This window comes from Desmodus rotundus, chromosome 8 (assembly GCF_022682495.2).
Source record: "Desmodus rotundus isolate HL8 chromosome 8, HLdesRot8A.1, whole genome shotgun sequence".
Taxonomy (NCBI): domain Eukaryota; kingdom Metazoa; phylum Chordata; class Mammalia; order Chiroptera; family Phyllostomidae; genus Desmodus; species Desmodus rotundus.
This window is the reverse complement of record NC_071394.1, coordinates 90,995,565-91,021,971: the sequence shown is the minus strand read 5'-3', so window position 1 is coordinate 91,021,971 and position 26,407 is coordinate 90,995,565. Positions and strand designations below refer to the sequence as shown.

The 26,407-nt window shown below is 39.1% G+C and overlaps 1 protein-coding gene across 1 annotated transcript in view; it reads right to left on the bottom strand.

Annotated features, from left to right (window-relative positions):
• Positions 1-26,407, bottom strand: part of LOC123479386 (serine/threonine-protein phosphatase 1 regulatory subunit 10-like) — a 533,905-nt gene that overhangs the window by 77,995 nt on the left and 429,503 nt on the right. Inside the window, exon 9 of the mRNA XM_071222139.1 lies at positions 13,246-13,397. The gene's annotated coding sequence lies outside the window, so the exon portion shown is untranslated. The remainder of the gene's footprint in view (positions 1-13,245; positions 13,398-26,407) is intronic.

The window sequence follows — 26,407 nt, the reverse complement described above, 5'->3', positions numbered from 1 at the left end:
TTCAACTCTGCCTAGGGAAATTGCCCCAACATCCTACCCCCTAAGCTCCAGACCAATGATTCTCAAAGTCTGCTCCCCAGATGAGAAGCATCAGCATGGCACACTGATGCTGTGTTAGCTGTGTGCGTCCTCACCCCCAGCTCCAAACCTACTGACTCATAAACTCGAGAGTGAGGCCCAGCATTCTTAACAGTCCCTCCACGAGATTCGGATGCATGCCCAAGTCTGAGAACCACTGCAAAGATGTTTTTTCTTTCCTGTAAACAAATAGTCTGAACACCTTGAGCATCGCTTCTCCCAAACTGGTCGGCACTAGCAGCCGTATCCAGGAGGGCTCCTCAGCTGCACACACATAGTGTGCTACACCTATCTGCAAATAGGAAGACACAGGTGTTCAAATCCAGGCAAGCAGGTGTCCCAGACTACTGTGGCCCTGGCTGTTGCCCTACTTTTCAGGTACCCTGAAGTGGCCTGATTCATTACAGAATTTGTCGCCGTTGCCGAAGAGGGAAGAAGGGAGCAAGCCATGAGCAGCTCTATTCCTCTTCCCAGCAAGCGGTGTATTTCGTCATATTCTGGAGAAACTGTTCCCTGTTCCCTGAGGACAAACCGGGACATGCCACTTTGCACACAAATATGATTGTCCTGAGTGCAGCTTCCACTTTTAGATTCCTGGTAATGACATTGACAGACTCCTGTGGGTTAAATAATCACTTCAGAACCATGCTTTTTCTACTGCTCTCCAGGACGTGAAGTGCTTCTTAGACTTCAGGATTCACCAGAACTGCCTCAGGAGCTTATTAAAATGCAGCCCCAGGTTTTGCCTCCAAGACTGACTTTGTGTGCTAGGGGTAGGGCCCAGGTTTCTGCATATTTAGCAAGCTCCCTGGGTGATTCCTGACTGTCTATGCCAGAGACCACCCTGAATAACACCGAGTGGCCAAAGATGCAGGCTCAGGAGTTGGACAAACTTGGGTCTGCATTCCGGCCCCACCACTACGATATCTGTTCCCTTGAATAAGGTGCCTCTTTGTACCTCTGATTCTCACTTTATAATATTGGGATAATTGAAAGTACCTATATCATAGACTTGTTGGTAAAGCCTAAAGAAGATGATCCACACCAAATGCTCAGCAGTGCCCAGCCCATAGTAGTTACTCATCAAATGCTAAATGCCAGCCACATGTTTATTTCCATGCTGATAACAATGATTATCATCACTGTCTAAATTACATTGATCAGAAAGGAAAAAACAAGAGCTATCTGCCTTCCTCTTCTAATATCCTTCTGATGTGTCTGAATTCCAACCTACATAGTCTCTTTGTATTAAGTTTCTTAGAAAATGAAAATAAATGTTGAAAGGTAGCACCCTCCCGGCATCACGCGGTAGAGGACCCAATGAAATGGGTTACTGGGGACAGCAGAGAAAAGCAGCCAGTCAGCCAACTGCCAGCTCACTGCCAGGGTGGGGTGAGGCAGAAGCGATGGGGGTGGCACAGTGGGATCCCATAGGGTGTCCTTGGAGCTGCGGAGAGTGATAATGGCAGAGAACACGCTTTATCGATGTGTGAAGCACAGAGCAAATGTAAGCCGTGACTCTCAAAGTCTGCATTTGAAAGCAGCTCTGGAAAGCGAAAGGTTTTGACGTTTTGGATGATGTGTCACAGCAGTGAATGACCTACTCATTCCCAAGAACTGAATTAAAGAATATAAAAGAAATTTTGTTTCATAAGGGATGGCTTTGAGAAGAAATATATGGATGGATGGAATTTTTTTTAGATCCTTAATAATTTTAACTCACTTCCTACAACATTATTAGACTGGAAAATTGTTCTGCTTTCAGCCAGTAAACAGAAGTGTTCATCTACCACCACACCACCCACTCCCTCTACTCAGTGCAGTGCTTTTTCTCTTCCTTGTTCCTTCATCAGAAAACAGCCTCTCAAAGGTTTCCCATAGCATATCAGGATTACTAAATGGCAGTCGCGATGTATATCCTGCATTTTACTTACTAAGGCAAGTAGTGCCATAGAAACCCGTTGCTAGCCCAGGTAATCGTCAATATTTGACTCTTCATTTCTTCATTTTCAAGAAGAGAAATCTTCCCTGCCTCTGTCAGCTCATTACTTGGCGTCCCCTGTGTCTCTGATCCCATATAAGTATCTGGGGCAATTTCCCAAATAATCAGGCCCAACAAATTTCCTTTAGAAGAAAACAATGGGCTATTCAATCCCTTGCATCATCACGTCATCTGAGGGGCCTACATTGCTCTCACTGTCAGTGGACATTATGCAGTCATTGCCAAACAGACTGGCTTATAAGGCTTATTTTAATACTGTTGCTTCCTTTAACAGGAAGCGGACAGGCCTGGGGACTTGCCATTACGTACTCAGCCCAAATGCGTGCCCACCCCTTTATGCGAAGCCATCAGCAGCTTCGGTGTGGAGGAGAGCAACGTTGGGTGGCGGGAGCACTGAGCCTTTCTCCCTGATGAAAGCACATGCATGAAACTGCTGATGACACAGCAGAGCTTGCTTTCTCTAGAACTCGTCCTCTTGGAAGGATTCTTCACTCCCTTATGACCTCTTATTCCATTGTTATTTGATATTTTGTTTTTCTGTTTTTGATTCTCCCATCTGGATTATAAAAAAGGTGAGTACAGCCCTAGCTGATGTAGCTCAGTTGGCTGGAGTATCATCCCATAGACCAAATGGTCACGGGTTCAATTCCCTATCAGGGTACACACCTAAGTTGCAGGTTTGGTCCCCAGTTGGGGTGCATGGGAAAACAACCAATCGATGTTCATCTCTTAAATCAATGTTTCTCTCCCTCATTTTCTCTCCCTCTCATTCCCTCTCTAAGCATGCCCTCAGGTGAGGATTTAAAAAAAGAGTTAGTGCAAGAAGCATATAAAAAACCTTATTAGCCATAGAGCTTTGAATGTTGCTGTGTGCATAACACACCTATAAGTTGAACTGTATGAAATATTTTATATTCAACTATTTTGATCTTTAAAAACAGCAATTTTCATTTGGTTCAAACTAACACATGCTGTCCCCTCTTCCTGGAAGCCTCTTCTCCATGCCTCTTGGCCATTCAACTCCCACTCTCACTTCAGAAGCCAGTTTAACTCATTTCTAAGAGCAGCCTTTACTAATGAGGTCAATTCCCTCTATACCCACCACTGTTCCTTCAAAGCTCCAATCTTAGTTATCATTTTGTATTTTAGTGTAATTATTTTAATAATGTCTCTTCCTCCCACAAGATGATAAATTCCATGAGATTAGACTGTGCTTTTTGCTCATTGCTGTTTCTCTAGCATCATGCCTGGCACTTGCTAGGTGTCAGTAAATATTTGTTGAATGAATAAATGGGTTCCACTAACAAACATGTATCTGATGTGACCAGAATATTTCTCTCATTTGGGAGAGAAAAAAAACTATTCAACTCTCCAGATTTTCCCCATAATTATGCAGCTTACCGAAGGTAAGAGTCCCATAAAAGTTTATGCAGATGCAATGACTCAGTAATGATCTATGTGATTTGTTTGATCCCATATTTGCTTGTTACCTTCCTACAGCTTCCTTCCTCACTTAGCTCCCACTAGTAGGTTCTGTCTCAGTTTAGGCACTGAGATTAATTCCTTGAGCTAGAACAGATTTAAGAAATTCTTAAACTCAAATGTATTTGAACAGCTGTAAATCTGGTTGCTGAGCCTCTGATTAGCCCGTGGGCCTGATAAATTGCCATAATCCTTTTGGTCAAATCTTGCCATGTGTCTTGGTCCTGGAGTCTAGATCTCTGTGTTACTCTGGTCCATATCTCTGAGACCTTTCTTTCTTCCATAACCACACACAGTGCATTCTTGACTGCCCGTTCGCCAACCTAAGCCCAGTTCTGCCACCACAACATCTCACTGGAATGCCCTGTCCAAAGGTAAAAATAAGACACCATACAGATCCATCCCACATATATATTTAGTAGCATTTCAGGAAGGGAAAGACAGAAACTCACACATCGGAGTGATAGTTCTTAGCAAAGTTAGCTGAATTCAGATAGCATGAGCTCCACAGCCTGATTTGCCCCCTTTTACTCTTAGGTAGTTCTACAAACTTTCTGACAATAGTATATGTATATTATTAAGTCGTTGGGGAGATTGCATGAGAAAATGTTTATCTAGCACAATGTCTGCAAAATTATAAACACAGACTAAAGGGTAACTATTATTAAACTTCATTAATAAAAAGAGACTATGACTATGTAAATTATATTTCTCCCCCAATAGCAGAATAAAAAGCAAATTGCTTTCTCTCCAAAGCCTTTATTGCATTTTTCATGGCATTCAGTGTCACGTAAGTGACTGAACTGGGTCAATTAGGAAGCAAGTGGTCATTAAAAACATTAGTAGCTGAAGTAGTTACTGTTCACTAAAATCAAATTACTATTTTCATCTTGAATTGTCCTTCTGTATTTTTCCTTTTAGTTGCATCCTAATTCCCAGACTGAGTCTGTAGATGGAGGCTTTGGGCAAGCATCCTCACCATTAGCAAGCACATCTCCACTCTCTGGGGCTAATTGCCTTCACTTCCATAGCCTGGGGCCCATTTCTGGGCAGGCTGCTGCTTCTTTCTGAACAGCCCAAAACTAATCTTGGACACAAAAACTGGTCCACTTCATATGAGAATCACTGACCAGTCTGTTGGCACCATTAACCCTTAGACCAGAGGTTTCAAACTCATTGCCACCAGGGGCTACATTACCCTCACAGTTGCCATCAAAGGGCCAAATGTAATTTCAACTCCTAACAGTTAAGGAGTAGTTATATTTATGCAGTCCTAAAATTACATTCGGCCCTTTGAAGGTGACCACAAGGCTGATGTGGCCCCCGGTGACAATGAGTTTGACACCCCTGCCTTAGACCAGGCAACAATGCTCTTTAAGTATCTATCCAGGCACTAATCCTCCTGATCATACACCCTTTCCACAAACAAAGGGTTCACACCATCTTTATTTTGTGACCAGTTTCTTTAATTTATTGATTTTTTATGTATAATATGCATAATACTGCATTTTATATCATATGAAACTCATTTATGAGAGGCTTTCTAAATATAAAGTGGCGTATCTATCTTTAGCTACTACAATGATGCAAATGAGGTCATTTCATGTGCATTTGAGTATGATCATAGGAGAGGTTTCTGAGGTAGGCTTGCTGGGTCAAAGGGCATACATACCATTATAAGTTGTCACGTGCACCACAGCCTTCCACAGGGCTGTACCAGGGGACACTCTAAACAGTAATGCACACCAGTGTGTCAGTGTGCTTTCTCAATGACTCACCCACAAAACAGATGAACTTTTGCCAGTTGCATAGGTGCAGAATTATATCTCACTGTGGATTCATTTACATTTTCCATAGTATGAGTGGGGTTTCACATCTTTTCAAACATTTAAGAGCCATTTCTATTTCCTTGTCTCTGACTTGGATATTTGTAAACTTTGGCCTTTTCACTATAAATTTATAAGCTTCCTTTATATTAGTAATATTATTTCCTTTTCTACAATAGAGTTCAAAAATTTTTTTATTCTGCTCATTGCCTTTTAGAAAGGAAAGGGACAAGCAGAAATTTATTTTAGTTTTATATTTTATGTAGCTTATTTTATCATTCTTTTATTTTACAGCTCCTAAATTTTGAGTTCATGTGAAAAAGGTCATCTCATCCTGAGGTTTAAAACATTCTCTCATTTTTCTACTAATTTTATAGTTGTATTTTTTCCACTTAATACTTTGATCCATTAGTTTTTTTTCTTTCTTGCCTTTCAATTTATTCATCTTTTCTTCATCTTTTCTTCATCTTGCCTTTCAATTTCTTCATCTTTTCTTATATATTTATTGTGAATTCCTTGGTATTATATTGTTTGTGTCAAAATTAAAAGTAGACTCTTTTTTTAAAAAAATACATTTTTAACTGATTTGTTTAAATATATTTGAATTATGGATAATGCATATACTCTTAATCCCGGTAACTTACTGAATTTTATTTCTAGTAGTTGATTCTCTTGTATTTTCCAAGTATACAGTCACATCATCTGGAGATAAATAAGTTTTTATCTCCTCCTTATACATTTTTTATAAGTCTAATTTTGTTCTTGATCTAATTATGTTAGCTAGTGCCTTTCATGTAATATGAAATACAGCATGAAATATAGCCGTGGTAGCACCAAACACCAGCTGCTCCTGATTTCAGTGGAAAAGTTCCTTGTGTTTTTCCCATGAGGTATCATGTTGGCTTAGGAAATGGATTGTTCCTTATAATGATATTTTATCAACTTGAGAAAGAATTCATACAAGTTTATTAAATTTATTCTGAGTAGAAGTTGAATTTTATCAAATGCATTTTCAGCATACATAAAGAAAATCATGATTTACCTCCTTAGATAGGTCATGACCAACCTAATTTAATACCAGGAACCCTTTCAGTAGTGACTGTTTATTTACGAATATTCATTATTCAGGTATAGCTGCTGGCGTTGGGGTTACTGATCTGTAGCACTTTCTCCTTCCAACAATCTGTGTGAGATTTTGAAAAACAGTTTTGTACTCTCTTTAAGAAAATGAAAAATTGTCATCATTTTTTCTATGGTCTAAACTAGTTTAAATACCATTATAATGTTCTATTTTTTAATAGTTTGGTAGCTGGAACCCCCTTGTAAAACTATCCTGGCACTTTTTAATGGGTATCACCTTGACATATTTCTATTTCTTCTATGGAAATCATTCTGCTTTTATTATGTATGTTTTTTTTTCCTGTAGACACTTTCTGCTAATATTTTTTTCTATCAAGTTGTCCATTTAATTGTGGTCAATTGCCCCCCTCCCACACAAACACACAGACAAAACAACTTCTAGAAAAAAAAACACTGTATGATTATATGATTTTTCAAATCATATAAAAACACTGTATCAATCATTGTATGATTTTTTTATGGAAGCTCATTCCTATTAGTTTTCAGAACCACACTGTGTCCAGGTGGCTCTCCTGTCACCCAGTTCACCTGTTTCTACACTGAATGCCCTAACAGGAATGACACTTTTTGCTTTTCACGTTGTGCTCTTCTCCTTCAAGAACTGGTAACAGTTTCTGGTCTCTACCTAGACTGGGGTCTTTCTCCTCTGCTATTCTCTGGTTAGTCTCATGTGGTCTCTGCATAAACTGTTTGTTTGTTTGTTTGTTTGTTATAAGCTTTACAAATATTTTGGATCTCTTTCCAGATAGATCCAAAAATGAAGTTTCTATTTTTTGATATTTTGGGATGGTTGCCAGAATGGGAAGGGCGGATGCAAAGTTAGACAACCATGTGCATAGCAAGCATCCACCTCTTTCATTCTTTCTAAGTATCTGTATAATGTTAAAGTCATTTCGGGTTACTCTTAAACTTGAAAATAATCTGAATTTTGTTTTAGAAAAATTTAAATATTTAGGAAAGAAACTAACACCATGAGAGAGAAACTCTATTTTGAAACAACAGAACAGGTCCAACAAAATGCCCTTTACCCTCCTCTAGTCCAGAATCTCTGCTTACACAGAATGGGTACCACAGATTTAAGCTGAACATCAAGAGTGTAAGATAAGGAAGAGAGACCATTCTTACCTTGTAGTTATAAGGAAATTATAAGCTGGTTGACAGAATATAATCCTCAAGTCTTAATAATATTACCTTTTTCAGTCTCTGCCCACACCATTCCCCCCACCCCCAAGAAAAGAAAATTGCTGCCTCCCTCACACGGATCATTCTCCTAGACATACCAAAGCAATCATCTCTACTCACCATTCCCTAGGCAAAGCTCTCAGATACCAGCCAATCTAAAGTCCAGTCTCTGATCTTGGAATATGAACAGTGCTTACAGAGGTAAAATGAGGATTGCTCAGAAAATCTCAGGAAATAGGGAGGTATTGATGCATTTTATAAGGTGACAGCAAGATATAAAAGTTTCTTGACCCATAAAAGAGTTTAGAAGCAACTTGGTGGAACAAATGCATTAATCAGGTTTTCACAAAAGCCTATCGATCTCTGTCCACCCCATATGTTTCCTGCATAGTATGAATGTGCTGATTAATAGACCAGACTTTCAGAATTCCTCCCACTCCCTATGGGACAGAGGGTGGCCCAATACTTCTCGAGAAATCAAGAGGCACAGAATGTGCTGGGCCTCAATAGATATTTTGATAAGTTGTAAAAATGGGCTGTTAGATCTTTCACAAGCACTAGATTATCCTGTTTAAAAGGGACACTTCGCTCATTACTCAATATTTGTTGTATCAATTGGGTAAGAACCTGGCAGGCAGAAATCTAATGTAGAAATTGGCATGTTTTGCTGTTACTGCTGTTGTTTTAACCCAATAAAGTAAAAGTTCCAAGCCACAAAATAGGGAAGTTGGAGGCAAACATACTACATCATAAAAACCTTTTTCTATAAAAAATTCACTATAGAAATTATTCTAAAAATCCTACTCTTCTAATATGTTGATCTTTTGACTAATCTAAAAATTTTCAAAACCTCTAGCATACATGTGAAATTCTAATAGCAGTTACCAGTAGTTGGAGGAAACCACTTGTTTATGTGTTGGGATCCAATATGATTTTGAAACCATTATAATCAATTCGGAATTCTTTATTCTTTGTATCTTTACCAGAAACCTTTTACTGTAGTCCCCATATCTCTTAATGGCAATGACATATTCCCAGTTTTTGAGGCTGAACACTACACAGACATCTATTTGGCCACTTTTCCAATTAGTTGTCCAATCCTGATCGTTCTTCTTTCACATCAACAGCCTATTCTTGGTCCCATAAACCATGTAATGCTTCATTAGCATTCACTTTCCTAGACCCTTCCTAACAGGTTTTCAGGCTTCCAGGCTGCTCTAGGTATTGTCTATTTCACCTTCCTGTTCAGACCTGTTCAGTGCCTCCTGTTTTCTAATGGTCAAAGCCTCAAAGCTAAGGCTTAACTTTCAAGTTCTCCATGATTTGCCTCTTCTTCTATTTTCATCGTCTTTTACCACTTTCTCTATCTGCAACTGAATCCAGTTTGAAGGACAGTATGGCTCTTACTAGGCTTCCCCATTAAGGGAATTTTTTCAAACTATAGAAAGAGTTGCTTTGCCATGAAGCTTTCATGCTTCTTCTTATATATCTACCTGTGGATAAGATGATTATAAAAGGGACCATGGGAAAGGAAGGGCACAAAAATTTCCATTTTAAATGTTTCCTTTGTTGTAAGTTCTAAGACAGGACAAATATGTGTTTATAGGTGTATTTTGAAATCTGCACACATGTATACAAATTTAATATAACAATTTTAAAATTAAAAAAAGACATCCAGTTTTTCAAATACTTTTTTTTCCAAAACGTATTTCCTTTATAAATGAGAAAACAAGGCCCAAAGAGGTTAAACCACTTGCCAGTGTTAAGTCACTCAATAAGATAGGTTAGGGGTTATACCCCCCTATCTCGTGCTAAATTTTGTTAAATCTTATGCCCCATCTTCTTAGCTTATCAGTGGGTGGTTCCTCTCCTGTTCACCTGAGGCAATTTAGCTTATGTGCATGTTATCCACTGAACAACAGAACAGTCACAAAAGATCATAAACTAATACAAGGAGAGTTAAGTGACTTGCCAAACAGCAATTGATGAGACTTAAGTTCCTTGATTTTCAGCTGAGGACTCTCTTTCCCCAGGTGATGCTACCTTCAAGTTTTGTAAATTTGGTGAAAATCAATCACAACACCTGTAATGTTCTGTCCAGTCAGAGAGAAATAAACGATGTCAATCTGAAATCTATGAGCCCCCTAGCTGTGTTACAACCTTCAGCTGCCTTTCAAAGAGAAATATACAATAGTCCATAGAATTCCAACAAAAGATACATTTATCTTGATCGGGAATAACGCCACTCACCATCAAGACAATTGGGAATTCTGAAAGTCTGGTCCACTAGTCAGCACGGTGGTGCTGTGCAGGGAACACAGGGGGTGGCCAGAGATCAATAGGCCTTTGTGAAAACCTGACTGTTTTTGGCTGAAATTATCAAGACAATTCTGTTTACTCCCTACTCTTTTGCCTATGTAGACACCCAAGGAAAGAGTTTGGATGAATCCTCTGTAAATGGATCACCATGGATAGTGTACATCACACAACAAAAGTTAATGCTTCAATTATGAGCCTTTATCAAAATGTAGCTCTTCAATCTGGTGGGAAAAGTGGGTTTCAAAACATAAAAAGTATAAAGATTGAGTGAACGGAGTGTGGTGCTGATTCAATTACCAATGCAAAAGCAACGAACACTGTATTAAACATTTAAGGTCTAAGTCACTCCAAGCAAGATCAAATATCAATACTTTCTGCAATTGTGAAAAGCTCCTTAATTATTAAGAATTTGGCCTTAAATGAAAAAGGAGGAGTTCAGTAAGATTGAAATATTATATAATCACCCAACATACAGTCATTATATCTTGTATTTCTAGTAAGTAACTTTGGAGAGGGGAGGGAATAAAGCATATAATTGACGAGTCTGGATCGCTTGGCTCCCTGTATCAAATACAATGAAAAGAATAATCTGGCCTTTGTCAATAACTACAATGGACTGTAATTTTAAATCCCCCGTGGGAAATAACTCATTGTTTATCTGTAGTTTGACGACTCCCTCTGAAGACTTTATACATCATGCGATTCAAGCAAGTGGAAAATGCGCTCTGAAAGTGTGCTGCCTGCACCTTCTTTCTAAAGTAGACTTTTCAGTGAAAGAAAACCATACAAATTGTTTGCCCCCTACCTTTTTTTGGCCCTAGGAAGCATTGACTGTGTAAGCAAATTATCAGCTAATCATAGACTTCCCTCAATGCAAATGGAAATACAGGAAAAATCATCTGAAGGAGTGTTACTACCTAGTATAAAGTTTGTGAGGTTCCATGTGTATTTACCTAATGTGTTAGATGACTTTAGAATCCAACTGGGGACACAGTGGCTTTGTGATTTAGCATGACTCTGAAGAGGTCCCTCCTGGCTCATTGATGCTGAAGAAAATGAAGGATTCTGGGGCCATCTGTGACAGAGAATAGCATGATGTAATAGGGTTTGAAGAGAGTGGACCTAAACAATCATATCAGAAAACCCTTAGGGCAACAGGGAAAATGTCATATCTTTATGTTCAAGTTGTTAGTTATTCCTTTAACTATGAATGAAATTGGCCTGAAGCATAATTTAGACAGACAGAAATCTGGAATCCCTGGCAAGCGATCTGATTCCTCCAGCTAGGACATTGGCTAGGAAAAGGGAGAGGTTGTTCTGTAATAGTGAGAAGTCATCTCACCACAGGAGCTGCCAAACTAAGTCCAATGGCAGGCAACGATGAAACAACAAGGCTGGGGAAAAATAGAGAAACCAGAAATTTCTGCTCATATTTTATTATGAAAACACCATTTCAAGTGAGAAATTCCCATATTTAATTCACAAAATAACTAGAATAGAATATGGTAACTCAAGAGCAGCATATATTCAACCAAAACACATGAATTCTAATCATTCATTCATTCAACCAATATTTACTGAGTGCCTTCTATGTATTCAGCAGTTGGTTAGCAATGAAGAAGATAAAAATCCTTACCCTCATGGAGCTTACATTCTATCACCTTACTCATTCCAGATAAGTCAGAGTTACTGCATTTGGACTTAATTCAATAACTGTTCCTTATTTTCAGAACTTTATTTCCTAACAATAATTGACACCTGATTGCTAAAGATTACAATATCCCCAATTCTGAGAATACTCATTCAAAAACAGCAAGTGATCACTAATCCTTCTACTCCATTCTAAACTCATTCATATTTTACGAACTTAGCTAACAAAAACATTTTCTTCTCAGACCTAGATATCTTTTATTTATAAAAACTTGAACCAGAGAGTACTCAGTAAAAATAGAACAAATGTAACAATAAAATTTCTCAAGTCTGCCCAGAGAACTCTATCTTTTGGGCTAATAGATTATCATCTATTCTTTCTTCCTCATCACAATAAAAAGTCTCAGCTTTAGCTTGTTAAAGCTTCCCAAAGGAAGAGAGAAAAAGCAGAGATAGAGAAATGGAACAGTAGGAAGGCTGAAACAGGAAAACAGAGAGACAAAGTGATAAAGAGACCCAGAAAGACAGAGGCAGAACAAACCAAGGTCATTCTAGTTATAGGTATGGGGGAACTGGTTCTAGTTGCAAACTAAAGGGCTCAAAAGGGGTATATCTGGACTATTCAAATGCAAATCACAAAACAACCTTCCCAAAAAGGCTTAAGCAAAAATGGGAATTTACCCATTCAGACCATAAAATGTGCAGGAATATGGTTGGCTTCAGTTACAACTGTTTTCAAACCCTAAATGACGCGATCCAAACTCAGTTTCTCTCACCCACTCAGTTCAGCCTTCCAGGCTATTAGCTCCATTCTCAGAGAGGCTCCACACTGTGGTCTCAAGGCCACTACAGCAGCTTGAGGCCTCACATCCTCTTTTGTTGAAATCCTACTAAACAACAAGAATCTCTTGGCCAGGATTCCCAGGAAACAAACCCCACAGTATCTTTTTAATCCTGGTTAGATCTGAACCCCCTCAGGGAGCACGAGTTGCTGACCAGCTTAAATCTAGTCTGATGCTCCTACCCCTGTCTAGGCCCTCCCAAATCTCCTGGGTTGAACATGTGGACAGGAGTGACCATCCACAGGACAATTAGGGAACAGTGATCGAAACGAGAAATGGATGCTGAGAGGCAAAAAAAAATCATGTTCACCAGAGACAGTGTTTATCTGAATGTAGACTCATTGAAAGATAAGAAAACATCTAGATACAATGAAGACAGGGAGACGATTGGGTAGAAAAGAGAACAAATTAAGACCATGGTATTAGGAATCAGATCTGTTGCTTGCATGAACTATGCCTTGTATGAATTATAAAAAGGTGACTGCTCTGGGTAGCAGCCATTCTGCGTGGATAAATTATACACACACACCCCTTTCTGTGAGCATGTACAGCCCGCCAGGACCCTGGCTGGTGAAGGGAGTGATGGTCAGATTTCAGCATCGCTTTGGTGAGATACCTGGTGCAGTGCACAAATCTGCAATCAGAATGGGTCGCCCTGCCAGGAATCCCTCTCTAGAGGAAACTAATTTGTCACTGAATGGGAAGGAAACTTGATTTTTCATACCTTGAGAAAAGGAAGTTGTTGAAGACTGAGAAGCATTGCACTGAGACCTAATAATTGGGCATCTTGAAGTCTGCTGGGCCATTTTATGAAGCCATGCACTATATTTTGTCAAATCCAAGACTCCACTGATCCTAAGATTGTCTTGTGTGTCACTAAGAAAGAAAGAAAAAGTGCCAATTAGACTGTGGCATAGTACCGATTATAAGGGGCAACCCAATATCAGAGATGTTAAAGTGGAAAAAAATATGCATGTTAGCACTGACTAAATATGGTTTTAAAAGAATGCGAAAAACTAACTCAGTGAAAATAAAGTTTCTGGTCTCAGAAATTTCTCTTTAAAAATATTTTACTGTTGTTCTATTGCAGTTTTCCCAATTTTTCCCCCTTTGCCTTCCCTCCACCCAGTCCAACTCCCACTCCCACAGTCAATCCCCACACTGTTGTCCATGCCCATGGGTCATTCCTACATGTTCTTTGACTAGTCCCTTCCCGTTCTTTCCACCATTATGCCCCTCCCCTCTCCCCTCTGGTCACTGTCAGACTGTTCCATGTTTCCATGCCTCTGGTTCTGTAATTAATCAGGACTATCTAATCAGGGGCCAATGAAATGCCTAAGAATGAATGCAAACCTATGTTTCTTGGGTAAATGTGAATTCTTCTGAGAATGGTTAAATGTGAATTCTTGGCATTCATCAGACCAATTATCATCAGAACAATTTTTCTATGGTCCTCAAATGTTTATAAGTCACTGCTTGCAAACAGTCAGAAAATATTTTTTCTGAATACATGACCATTTAAATCCTAGGAAAACCAGATGATTAAAACTGAAGTCCAACATTGTCCAAGAGAAGGAATTAGAAATATTCTGTGATAAGAATGACAACAAAAAATAATATCCACAATAATAATAATGGCTGATATTTATTCCGTGGTTATTCTATGCCTGATCCTATTCTGTAGGCTTCTACATGTATTTCTTCTTTTAATATGTTCAGGCTAAGGGTAAAAATAATATCTCCAAATGGAAGCCACAGGAAGGCTCACTAAGTTGTAGATAACAATGACTTTCTTTCAGATCTTGGAACTCTGCCCGCTCACTTTCTGTCTTGGGGTCATGGCGCATGACGTTCCCCTTGGCTAGAATGTCCTCCCCCAGGTCTGCCTGCACACTTCTTAGTTTCCAAATCTTAGTGCTTCTCAGAGCACCATTTCCACACCATATAAAGCAGGTCTCCAATTTTTACTTTCCCACGGAAACCTGTTCTTTTCCTTCACAGCATGGATCCCAATCCAAAATTATCCATTTATTTGTACATTTACCTAAAACAACAAGCACTAGCACTTAACCTGCACTTACTGCATGCAAACAATCTTCCAAATGCTTTGAGTCTGCTATCTCATTTTAGTCTCACAACAACCTGTGATACTGTGATTTATAATACATATATTTGGCTTTCATCCCCATTCCAGGCACAGAACTACTAAAACCCTTGGAATTTCCTAAATGATAAGATAAAAAGTATCTTGATCATCATAGCAAACTCCTCCTATAAACTCAAATAAATTGAGTTTATATTAATGAAGTGACTTTGGGACAGCAGCTAATGATGGGAACTGGTTGCCAAGTGAACCAACCGTGTGATTAGAAGGTGGGAACTTTCAGTCCCACCCCAACTTCAGGAAGGGGAAAATAGCTGGAGAATGAGTTTAATCATCAGTGGCCAATGCTTTAAGCAAAAATGCCCATCTACTAAAGCCTCCAAAAACCCCCACACCAACAATGCTTGGAGAGCTTCTAGGCCATTGAACACATAGAGATGAGGGGAAAGGGGCGCACTCAGAGAGCATGGAAGCTCCACATCCCTTTCCCCTACCCATGCCCTATGCATCTCTTCTATTTGGCTCTTCCTGAGCTATATCCTTTTAAAGTAAACCAGTTATCTAGTAAATAAAACATATATCTGAGTTCTGTAGGTCAAATTAGTGGAACCCAAGGTGGGAGGTCACTGGAACCTCCAATCTAGAGCTGGTCAGAGAAACAGGTGACAACCTGGCTTTGCGACTGGCATCTGAAATAGGGGGAGGGAGAAGTCTTGTGGGACTGAATCCTTAACCTGTGGGATCTGATGGTATCTCCAGGTAGATAGTCTCAGAACTGAGTTGAATTGTAGGACACCAAGACGGTGTCAGAGAACTGCTTGGTGTGGAGAATAAAACCACACACAGGAATTGGAGTTGGAACCATTACAACCCTATGAGCTATTTTTCACATTTACATATAAGAAAGAAGATGTATGAGGTTTTAAACTTTGATGAAGGCTGCTCAGCTAGCTAGTAGAGGTATTAGGATTTGAATCCAAGCATTCTAACTTCAGAAATATTAACAACTTATCTAATAGACCACCCCGCTAGACTAGGTTACACGAGAAGAGAGAATACATCTTATTTCTTCATTTCTATATTCTAGGCCTCTAACACAGTACCTGGTACCTGCATATAAAAGGCCTGTTGAAAACATTTGTTGAATAAGTGAATATATACATGAATTAATAATAAAGGGAAATGTAGTGGGCACCAAAAGTTTTTGAGACTTTAAAGGAAAAGTGTGAAATTGATGAATGTATCTATTATTTTTTCTTATTAAATTAAATTAAAACTGTTCATTATTCATTTTTAATGGTGGAACACTTTGATTTAAGTCATAGAACAAAAATTTTCTTTGCTAATGTAGATATATTGAACTATAAAATTAGAGGTCACATGAGTCTATGAATCTGGTACTCCTGCCTATAAAAGACCAGCCACACCCAGCCCATGGGGTACTCCAGAGACATCCTTGCTGGACCTGCTGCACAGGAAGAAGGTTGCAGTATGGTCTTCAAATATTTATCCCTGAGAACAATCAGGACCACAAAAGGCCCTATTAATCCCTACCAGAACTCTCCATGGGCACCTTCAGATGCTTTTATACCAATAAAATGGCATTTGGGTGAAAAGTAGTAAATGTACCAGTTCTTTAGATTGCGATGACAAGTTCCAAACAGCACAAAAACTTGGATTAAGCAGCCCATTTCCGCACACCCCATTCTCTGTAGCAGTAACAGCTCTAACCTAAACCTGGAGATGGAAACTGACATTTACCACCCTTCCATCTTATCCATCCAAGGATTCCTTAGAGGCCATCAGCAAAGGCCATTCTCAGACCTAAGGCAGAGGACAGGAACCAGCAAACTTTTTCTTCAAAACATGAGATTTACATTTTAGGCTTACAGGCCACACTGTCTCGGTCACCAACCAACTCTGCTACAGTAGCATAAAAGCAGAAACAGATAATATGGACACAAATGGGCATGGCGGTGTTCCAATAAAACTTTATGCATAAAAAGGGACTCTCTGGTCAGTTGCTGACCCCTAGGCATGGACCTTATTTAACAATTGCCCTAATCCACAAACAACCTTGTTGATGAGTTTGTGGAGAAAAGGGAACCCTCATACACTGTTTTTGGGAATAGAGACTGATGCAGCCACTGTGGAAAACAGTAGAGAGGGTACCAAAATTTTTAAAAATGAAACTGCCTTGAAACTCAGTGATTCCAATTTGGGATATATACCTGATGAAATCCAAAACACTAATTTGAAAGAATATATGCACCCCTATGCTCATTTCAGCATTATTTACAACAGCCAAGTTATGGAAGTGACCCGAGTGCCCATCAACAGACAAGTGGACAAAAAAATGGTGGTACATTAGACATGGAATGTTACTCGGCCATAAGAAATGATGAAATCTTACCATTTGAAATAGCATCGATGGGGATAGAGGATATTATGCTCAGTGAAATAAGTCAGTCAGAGAAAGACAAATATCATATGATTTTACTTATATGTGGAATCTAAGGGAACAAAATAAGTGAACAAACAAAACTGAAAAAGACTCATAGACACAGAGAACAGACTGATGGCTGCCTGAGGGGAAGGTGATTAGGGGACTTGCTGAAGGGATTAGAAATTCAAATTGGTAGTAACAAAATACTCATGGGTATGTCAAGTACAGCATAGGGAATATAGTCAATAATAATGTAATAATTATGTGCAGTGCCAGGTGAGTACTGGAAATATCAGCGGGAAACTTTGTAAAGTACATGATTATCTAACCATTATGTTATCCACCTGAAACTAATATAATATCAAATGTAAACTGTAATTGAAAAAGAAAGTTTAAATAAATACATAAATACATAAATAAATCACGCTGATTGAATTTCCATCCCATTTGGTTAAATTTCTGACACCTTGCTTAAATTTGCAACCTGTCCCATTCTATCTTTTTTGGAAAATCTCAAGAAAAAACACTGATAAAAGAGGCTGAGAAGATGCAGATAATGAAACAGCATCTGCATAAAAATGTAATCATTTTTATGGCTTACTCTTTGCCTGTCAAATGAAATACTGTATGCGTTGTTTTCTGAAAACACTAATTCAGAATTTTCTCCATTACTTTAAATAAAATATAGAATGATTATTGTTGAATTTCCTTCCTTGCTAGCTACATTAATGCAGAAAGAAATGAAGGGAATTACTGTCAATTTTGTTGAATCAAACCCTGAATGTACAAATGATAAATTAATGTTCTAAGTCTTATGATTTACTATTCTATAGAAATTTAATAATCTATAGATAATGAAACTGAGAGGTCATTTTAATTATGTATAATTTCCATAAGATTTTCTTTTTAAAAGCTTTAAGAGGCTGAGGGAAATAATCAAAGGATATAATTTTGCTTGTCCACAGAAACAGTAACCTTGTGGTCTCTTTTCAGTTTCCGTAGAGATGGTGTTAGCTGCTTAGACAGGTTTTAGATTGACACAGCGATGACCTGTCTTATTTTCAAATACTTTTTTTGGCATTTTGAAAGGATTATCATCCTTTTTTCAAGTATTCCTGTAGCAGTCTTTTGAAACAAATCCAATACAAGACACCCATTGAAGTCTCTACGGAATCTACCTACAGGTCTTACAGTAAAGTGTCATCACTAGGAACACTTGGGTCCCTAAAATCCAGGGGTACAGCCTCTGTCCAAGAATCCCAGGTATATGGAGCAGGAGAAAAGGAAGCCAATTAACACCCAGTGAGCAGCTTCCAGCAGGCACTGTGCCCAGAGCTTTATAAATGTACCCTCACATTGCATCATTAAGGCCAGAGAGAATAAAATGACAATTTCAGGTCACATAAGAAATGCCATATTGTCATACTTCTTAGCATCTGTTTTGCAACAATTTTTTCTTTTATGCCCAATAAAGTTGATGGCTAGATGTTTAAATGGCTTGATAAATAATTGCAGGTCTTGACTACCTAAATAAACAGGCCTTCTTCAATTTACATCTAATTTATAGGTGCATTACTTGGGTCTTTGAGTATCTTGGCCAATTAAATATAAGGCAATGTATGCTGGTTGGATTCCCAGGGTATCCCCAAAATACCACAGGTACTCTCTAAACACAAATGTAGCTGAAAATCTGTACTCATAGTGTTAGGAAGAGGTAATTGGGTCTTTTAAGGAATTTGTTCTGTTCCCAGCCCTGTGTTAGGTTTTTCCAGTTCTCTCTACCCTCCTGTCCTAAAATAAGCACACTAACTTTTTCAAGGATATGGGATTTATAATGGCTATAATGCATTTAGTACTGGCTATGTACATGCCAGGCATAGTGTGAACTACTTCCTGCAACTCTGTGAAGTGGAAATCATTAACCCCATTTCCCAGATGAAAAATCAGAAACTCAAAAAGACATTGTGATTTAAACAAGGTCACACAGCTAGACAGTGCCGAGACAGAATCCATAGCAGCTCTGTCTAACCCTGAAGCCTGTTCTCTTGACCATGGTGTCATGCTTCTCAATTTTTTTTTTTTACTTTTTATTGTGGTAGGAGTGCTCTTAACAAAATTTTTAAAGAGCACAATACACTATTGTTAATGATAGGCTCAATGTTGAACAGCAGGTCTCTGGAAAGTATTCACCTTGCTTCACTGAGACTTTATGTCCATTGAACACAATTCTCAATTTTCCCCTCCCTCCAACCTCTAGCAACCACTACTGTATTCTCAAATTCTCCTCTCTGTTGTCTAATGATAGCTTCCAACTTAATTCTAGAACATTCTTTCCAATTCATCTAACCCTTGCTGCAGTAGTCCTAGGATATGCTCATCCTTGCAACATCTTCCTTAAAGAACCTTCTTCTGCCACCCCATCTGCTTTGTGGTCCTTTCCTCCTACTCTTCAAGAATAAGAGGAGGCCAAAGTGCTGGAGTCAGAATCCCAGGTCTACCAGTTACCAGCTGAGTGGCATTAGGCAAATTACTTAGACTCTCTAAGCTTCAGTTTCCTTAACTGCAAAGTTAGTACCGGCTCAAGTAGAGCACTCCAGAAGTAAACTCTGAAATAATAATCTAGGTGAAAATTTAGATTTATTAGGAAGCATTCTTAAGAATACTATTAGCAGAGAGGAGAAATGAAGCAGGGATGAAAAGGGAATGTGTGGTATCAAGCAGGATCCACAGAAAGAAACCTTGGATCAGACCCATAGGGGAGTTCTGGAGATGGTGCCAGTCTTACCTTGAAGTCATCTTTTTTTTTTAACCTTGCACATAGGCTATTTTATTTTATTTTTTTAATTAATTTATTTATTTTTATTCAGTTACAATTGTCTGCATTTTCTCCCCTTCCCTCCACCCCACCCCCTTGAAGTCATCTTAATCAGGGTCAAAGGAGCTGGAGTATCTGGACACCCCTCAGTCATTGGTTCAGGGCTGAGCAAAGCAGCACAACCTTCCAACTACTCTGACTCTACATAAACATGGACAAAGCAGGCTCCGCAGCCTCAGGGCAGTTCTATGTCACAGAAGCAAATGCCAGTAACTGGGACTGACAGTGCACCAGGGGCTGGTCTACATGAAAAAGCTCAAGGGACGAGGGCCAGTCTGTGCAGACCCTCAATTTCATCTGCCACAAGAGTAATAATAGTTCTTTCTCACAGTGTTATTATGAGCTTATAAGAGTGCCTGGCCTATAACACAAACGATTAACTGTATGCTACACCAAACAAATAAAAAAATCTACAACAGTGATGATGCTGGGAGTCCTGAAAATAGCAAGAAGATTTTAAGGAAACCCTAGATTCAAAATCTAGTCTTTTATTCGTTGGGGGCCAAGTTTTCAAAGTTCTCAGCAGAATAGGAAGGACTCAGCACTTCCAGGAAAGGAACAAGAAGGGTTCTGGGCACAGTATCGTGAAGTCCTAGAGAACCAATTGCTCACTTACTGGCTCTGCTTTAACAAAATTTATTGAGTTAAGCTAAAGAAGTAAACACAAGGGTTCCAAGTTCTCAAAACAATATGAAGATCTCTACCAAGGCTGAGGAAAAGACCCTGAGTGGCCATATAGAAGCTAAAAGAGTCTTCCCACACTGGACCATATCAATGAAGTCCAGGACAGCAGAAGTTGCCCAGGGAGCCTGACCTCTACCTGTTCCCCCAGCACAGCCTTTCCCTAACCTCCTACTTCATGGTAAAGCCCAGTTCTAATGCTGCACTTGCAGCAACTCATCCCTACTCCCTCCATGCCCAGTTATGAGACAGCAGCTTCCCTCCTTGAAGTGGTCTTGGTATTTGGGGAAAAAATTATTAAATGTGTCCCACTTCCCGGCAGTTATGGTGGAACTTGTGTCCACCTACCTGCAATTATAATTACTTGTAGACAGTTCTTCTTAAAGACAAGGGCTATGTCTTATTTACCCTTCTACACCAGAAGTTTTCAACCAGGGTGCCACAAGAATTTTTAAAACACACAATATCTGACTATTTAGTCAGGGGCACCAACCTCTTTTCCTTTACATGGTCAAATAAAAAAATGACAACGGCCAACAGAACAGTCATCCAGTGTGAATGAATCAATATTACACCTATTTTTGCCCTGTCTGGGTGACAAGGTTGGAGCATCATCCTATGCACCAAAGGCTGTGGTTCAATTCCTAGTCAGGGCATATATCTACATTGCAGGTTCATTCCCCAATCAGGGAGCACACGGGATGCAAGTGTGTGGATTGATGTTTTTCATATTGATATTTATCTCTCTTGCTCTGTCTCTACCTATCTGTCTCTTTAAAAAAATCAAATAAAACATATTCTCAGAAGAGGATTAAAAAATATATGCCTCTAGAACCCTGAAACACCAATCCATAAGAACCTATGCACCCCAATGTTCATAGCAGCACAATTTATAATAGCCAAGAGCTGGAAGCCACCTAAGTGCCCATCAGTAAATGAATGGATCAAAAAACTATGGTACATTTACACGATGGAATACTACACAGCAGAAAGAAGGAAGGAGCTCCTACACTTTGCAACAGCATGAATGGAACTGGAGAGCATTATGCTAAGTGAAATAAGTCAGGCGGTGAAAGACAAATACCATAGGATCTCGCCTTTAACAGGAACCTAATCAACAAAACAAACTAACAAGCAAGATAGAACCAGAGACATTGAAATTAAGAACAATGTGACAGTGACCAGACGGGAGGTGGGAGGGAAAATGGGGGGAAAGGGAGGGAGGGTTTTCAGGGACAACTATAAAGGACAATGGACAAAACCAAGGCAGGGATGGAATCAGGGGAGGGAGGTGGAGATGGCTGGGGTGAGGGGAAGTGGTAGGAGGAAAATGCAGATAACTGTACTTGAACAACAATAAACTTTAAAAAATTATACCTTTACTTTTGTCAAATCAGCAAAAACTATAACATTTTTTGGTGTGCTGCAGAATTTTAGTAATTAGTTTATGTGTGTCATGAAATGAAAAAGGTTGAAAATCACTGTTCGATTCCATCATGTATCTAGCATTATAGGGGAACCAAATGATTTTCTCTCCCAGAAAAGCTTCTAGTTGAAAAATTTGCTGAAAGTAAGGTCTTATTTTGAAAGGCATATAGTTTACTCTTTGATCTACGTCTGTTGTCCTGACCTCGATCTTACTCCAAACTCAACAATGGCTGCCCCGAAAGGGTGGACCACTAGCTCTGTGGAGCAGTTTGAACAAGGATACCTCTCTCCCCCTCTTTTCAGAACACCAACCAAACTGCCAAAAATTCCCAGAGAAGTAGGTTAAGGTATTAAAAGAGATCACAGCTATAATTCCATGTTTCCTAGTTCCCTAAGATGAAGCCACACCCAACTGGTGATTCCCAAGATAATTTTAGGAAGCCTAGAGGTAACTATTCTTTTCATCTGAGTAAAGTCTTACTTATTTTAGTGTATGTTAGCACAGTCAGGTGTATATGTGTATGTCACATTTATCTAAAGTTAAAATACATAACGTTCAAATTTATAATTTCAGAAATATTAAGACAAATTTATATAAGAAGAGGTTAATTAAAATGTACTGAATAACTTGTAAAGGGGTCATGGGGATGACTAAAGACTGAGAAACAGTGATTTAGTGAGTATTACAACAGCATTACAAACAGAAAACCTAGGTTCCAATTCTACGGCAAACATAGAAAGCCATGTTACTGAGCAAGTCACTCACGTAACTTGTCTGAGTTCCAGTTTTCTCTTCATTAAAATAAAGCTTTGATACTCTGTGCTTCCAGATCCCTGAGAAATGCAAACCCTGTCTATTGGTGGCTCCTGCCTCCTTATCATCAATTTCATCTTAGTGAAAAGGAGATTAGCAGTTTTATTCTAGTTGAGTCCTGGGGAATTCCAACAAAAGCCAGGTTATTTTGAAGGTGGAAAGCTGAAAACATGAAAAAATTTAGGGCCCAACTGGGAAGTGAAGAAAGACAGAGAAAATAAAATAAGACCAAAGTCCCAGGTAGAAATAAAAGTGGGAAGCCAATATAAAAGATGGGAGTGAGGTGAGTCCAGGTGACTTTCATCTAGTTTACAATTTGACTAAAAGCACCAGAACTGTAAGACACTCTATTTTTCTTGATAGCAAACACGATCCTCTAAGCAAGGAAGACAAATCTGAATGATTTTTAAATTTCAGACAAACATCTAACACATAGGAAAGAAAAATAGAAGTTTTCCTGGAAATATAAATTTGTATTTCTTTTTAAAATATATTTTTATTGAACTTATTAGAATTACATTGGTTAATTACATTGGTTTCAAGTGTACAATTCTATGATGCATCATCTGTACACTGTATTGTATGTGGACCACCCATAGCCTAGTCCCATTCCACCATCATTTATCTTCACTTTACCCTCTTCTACCTGCCTCCACCATCCCCCCTTCCCTCTGATAATCACCATACTGATGTCTGGTCTACGAGGGTTTTGGTTTTGTTTTATTTTGTTTTGTTTTGCCTTGTTTTGTTTAAGCCCTTAACCTTTTTCACCCAGTCCCCGAACCCCAGCCATTCCAACAGCCGTCAGTCTCTTCTCTGTACCTATGAGTCATTTTCTGTTTTGTTTGTTTGTTCATTAGATTCCACATATAAGTGAAATCATATGGTATTTGTCTTTCTCTGACTGGCTAATTTCATTTAGCATAATACCCTCTAGGTCCATCCATGCTGTTGTGAAAGGCAAGATTTCCTTCTTTTTTATGGCTGTGTAAATGTACCATAGCTATTTTATGCACTCATCTACTGATGGGCACTTGGGATGCTTCCAAATGTTGACTACTGTAAATAGCATTGCAATGAACACAGGGGGTTCAAAAGCAAAACTCCAAACCATAAAAATTCCTGGAATAAAACATAGGCAGTAAAATCTTGGACATTTCTCATAGCAATATTTTTTCTAATATATCTCCCCGTGCAAGGGAAACCAAAAAAAAACAAATGGGACTACATCAAACTAAAACGTTTTTGCATAGCAAAGGAAACTATCAACAAAATGAAAAGACAACACACTGAATGGGGGAATATATTTGCCAAGGATACACCTGATAAGGGGTTAATATCCACAATTGATAAGGAACATGTAAAATTCAACACCGAAAGAACAAACAATACAATATGAGCAAAGGACCTGAACAGACACTTCTCCAAGGAGGACATACGAATGGCCAACAGACATATGAAAAGATGCTCAGTGTCACTAATTATCAGAGAAATGCAAATTAAAATCACAGTGAGCTATCACCTCACACCTGTCAGAATGGCCATCATCAATAAATCAACAAATAGTGCTGGAGAGCATGTGGAGAAAAGGGAACTCTTACACACTGTTGGTGGGAATGCAAACTGGTGCAGCCACTGTGGAAAACAGTATGGACTTTCCTCAAAAAACTAAAAATGCAAATGCTTTATGACCCAGAAATTCCACACTGGAAATATATCTGAAAAAATCTGATATACTGATTCAAAAGAATAAATTTGTATTTCTGAAATTATATTATGGTCAATCTACATTAATAGTTCGTGTAAACCAGGATGTGCTTCTGTATATTTCAGCCTTAGAAGCTTACTGATCTGAGCTTAAATTTCAATGAGAAGGTCTTGATGGTGTCTGTGACACTGAGTCTCAGCATGCTGTGACTAGTACACCCAGACTGGCTCCTGCCAGCTCTAAGGCAGACCTGTGCTGAAGTGCTTCAGACTAAAAAGTCAAACTCTCTATCCAGAAGCCACCACCACCATCTCCCCTGCACTTCACCCCCACTCCCACCCCACCTTCATGAGACTCCACCCCAACCTGCACTCCCATTGCACCATCAATCATCCCACCACTACCTAACCTCCCACTCCCACCTGCCCTCCCATGCTACCTCCACTGGGCCACAAGCCTCCACTAGAATATCCACCGCACTGAGTCACATAGCCAAGGCTATGGTCGCAACATTTTATGAAATGAATGGACTCAGGAGGGCATGAAACCCAAGGCCTCCATCTCACCAACATCACTCAGACCATCTGGCTCAGGGACCAGAAAAGTGCTTGAAAAATGAGAAGAAATCATCACTCCTCCGAAGTAAAATCGGGTTCCATTGGAAGAGAAAACAGACAAACAAAATCCACTATATTAATTTAGAGCCACAGTCTAGTTTTTTGCAGAAAAGGATTAAATCTAGTAAAATACCAGTGACTGGTCCCCATCAACTGGCAATCGCTTCAAAGAAGCAGTAGTAATGTTCTGAAAGACTGGCTGAAATTTCAGCTATCAAGGCTGTATATTAAAGACAAACTTTCTGTTCACTTCTGATGTGCAGGTTTCTCAGGAAAATGCCATCTACTGCAAATCACAGAAGAGCAGATCTCCATGATTTCCCCAAAGAGACAGGGCAGGTGTTAATCTTTAAGCAAATATCATGTTGAAGCTGAAAAATTCCTATTACTTCTTGGATTTACACAGTGTTTCCCTAAGCTCTGGGGACCAGGGAAAGGAAATTTAGGTTAGCAAAACAGTGAGAAGTGTTTCTCAAGGGGCCCACCACCACTGTCACTGCTGGCAGCTCTATTTCCAAGAAATGTGATTAGCCGTGCATTGAACTAATTGTGACAATTAAGGACAGAGGGAACTACTACACGTGGAAGGCAGTAATGCATCGTGTTAAGCACCTGTATTAAATACCTTCGTGCCACTGTTGTGATGCAAAGACTCGGTCTTTGCCCTTAGCCTGCTTACTCTCTGATATATAAGACAAACAGTGTTTGTGCCCATTAAGTGCATGTTGGAGGGACATATTAACAAACACATGAACACATAATACTTAAAAGCAGATGGTGATGGTTCAAGTGGCTTTGAGGCTACTTTCCTGTGCATCCCTATGAAGACAGAAAAGATGTTTTTGAAATAAGGGAGGATAAGTTACAGGGGGAAAAACAAAAAGGACTCCTAGAAGTAGAGGAAAAGGAAAGAGGTGATGACAGAGATGGCAAACAGGAAGCAATGAATATGAGCTTGCCCCTATAAACAGTTACTTGGTTCTCTTCCTACATAGTTTCATGTTACAAATTCTGTTTTTCCTATTCCATATATTTTTCCTGAATCTTTTTGTTTAAAAAATACTTATATTCCCCACACCATGTAAAAAGTAACAAATCATAGTAACTAAAATGCAGTCTGAATGAATCACAGGATAACCCTGTTTACTATTTGGCTTGAAAAACCTGTGTTGGAGCCTCTCAGCATCCTTGGAGCTGAATATATCTCGAGCTT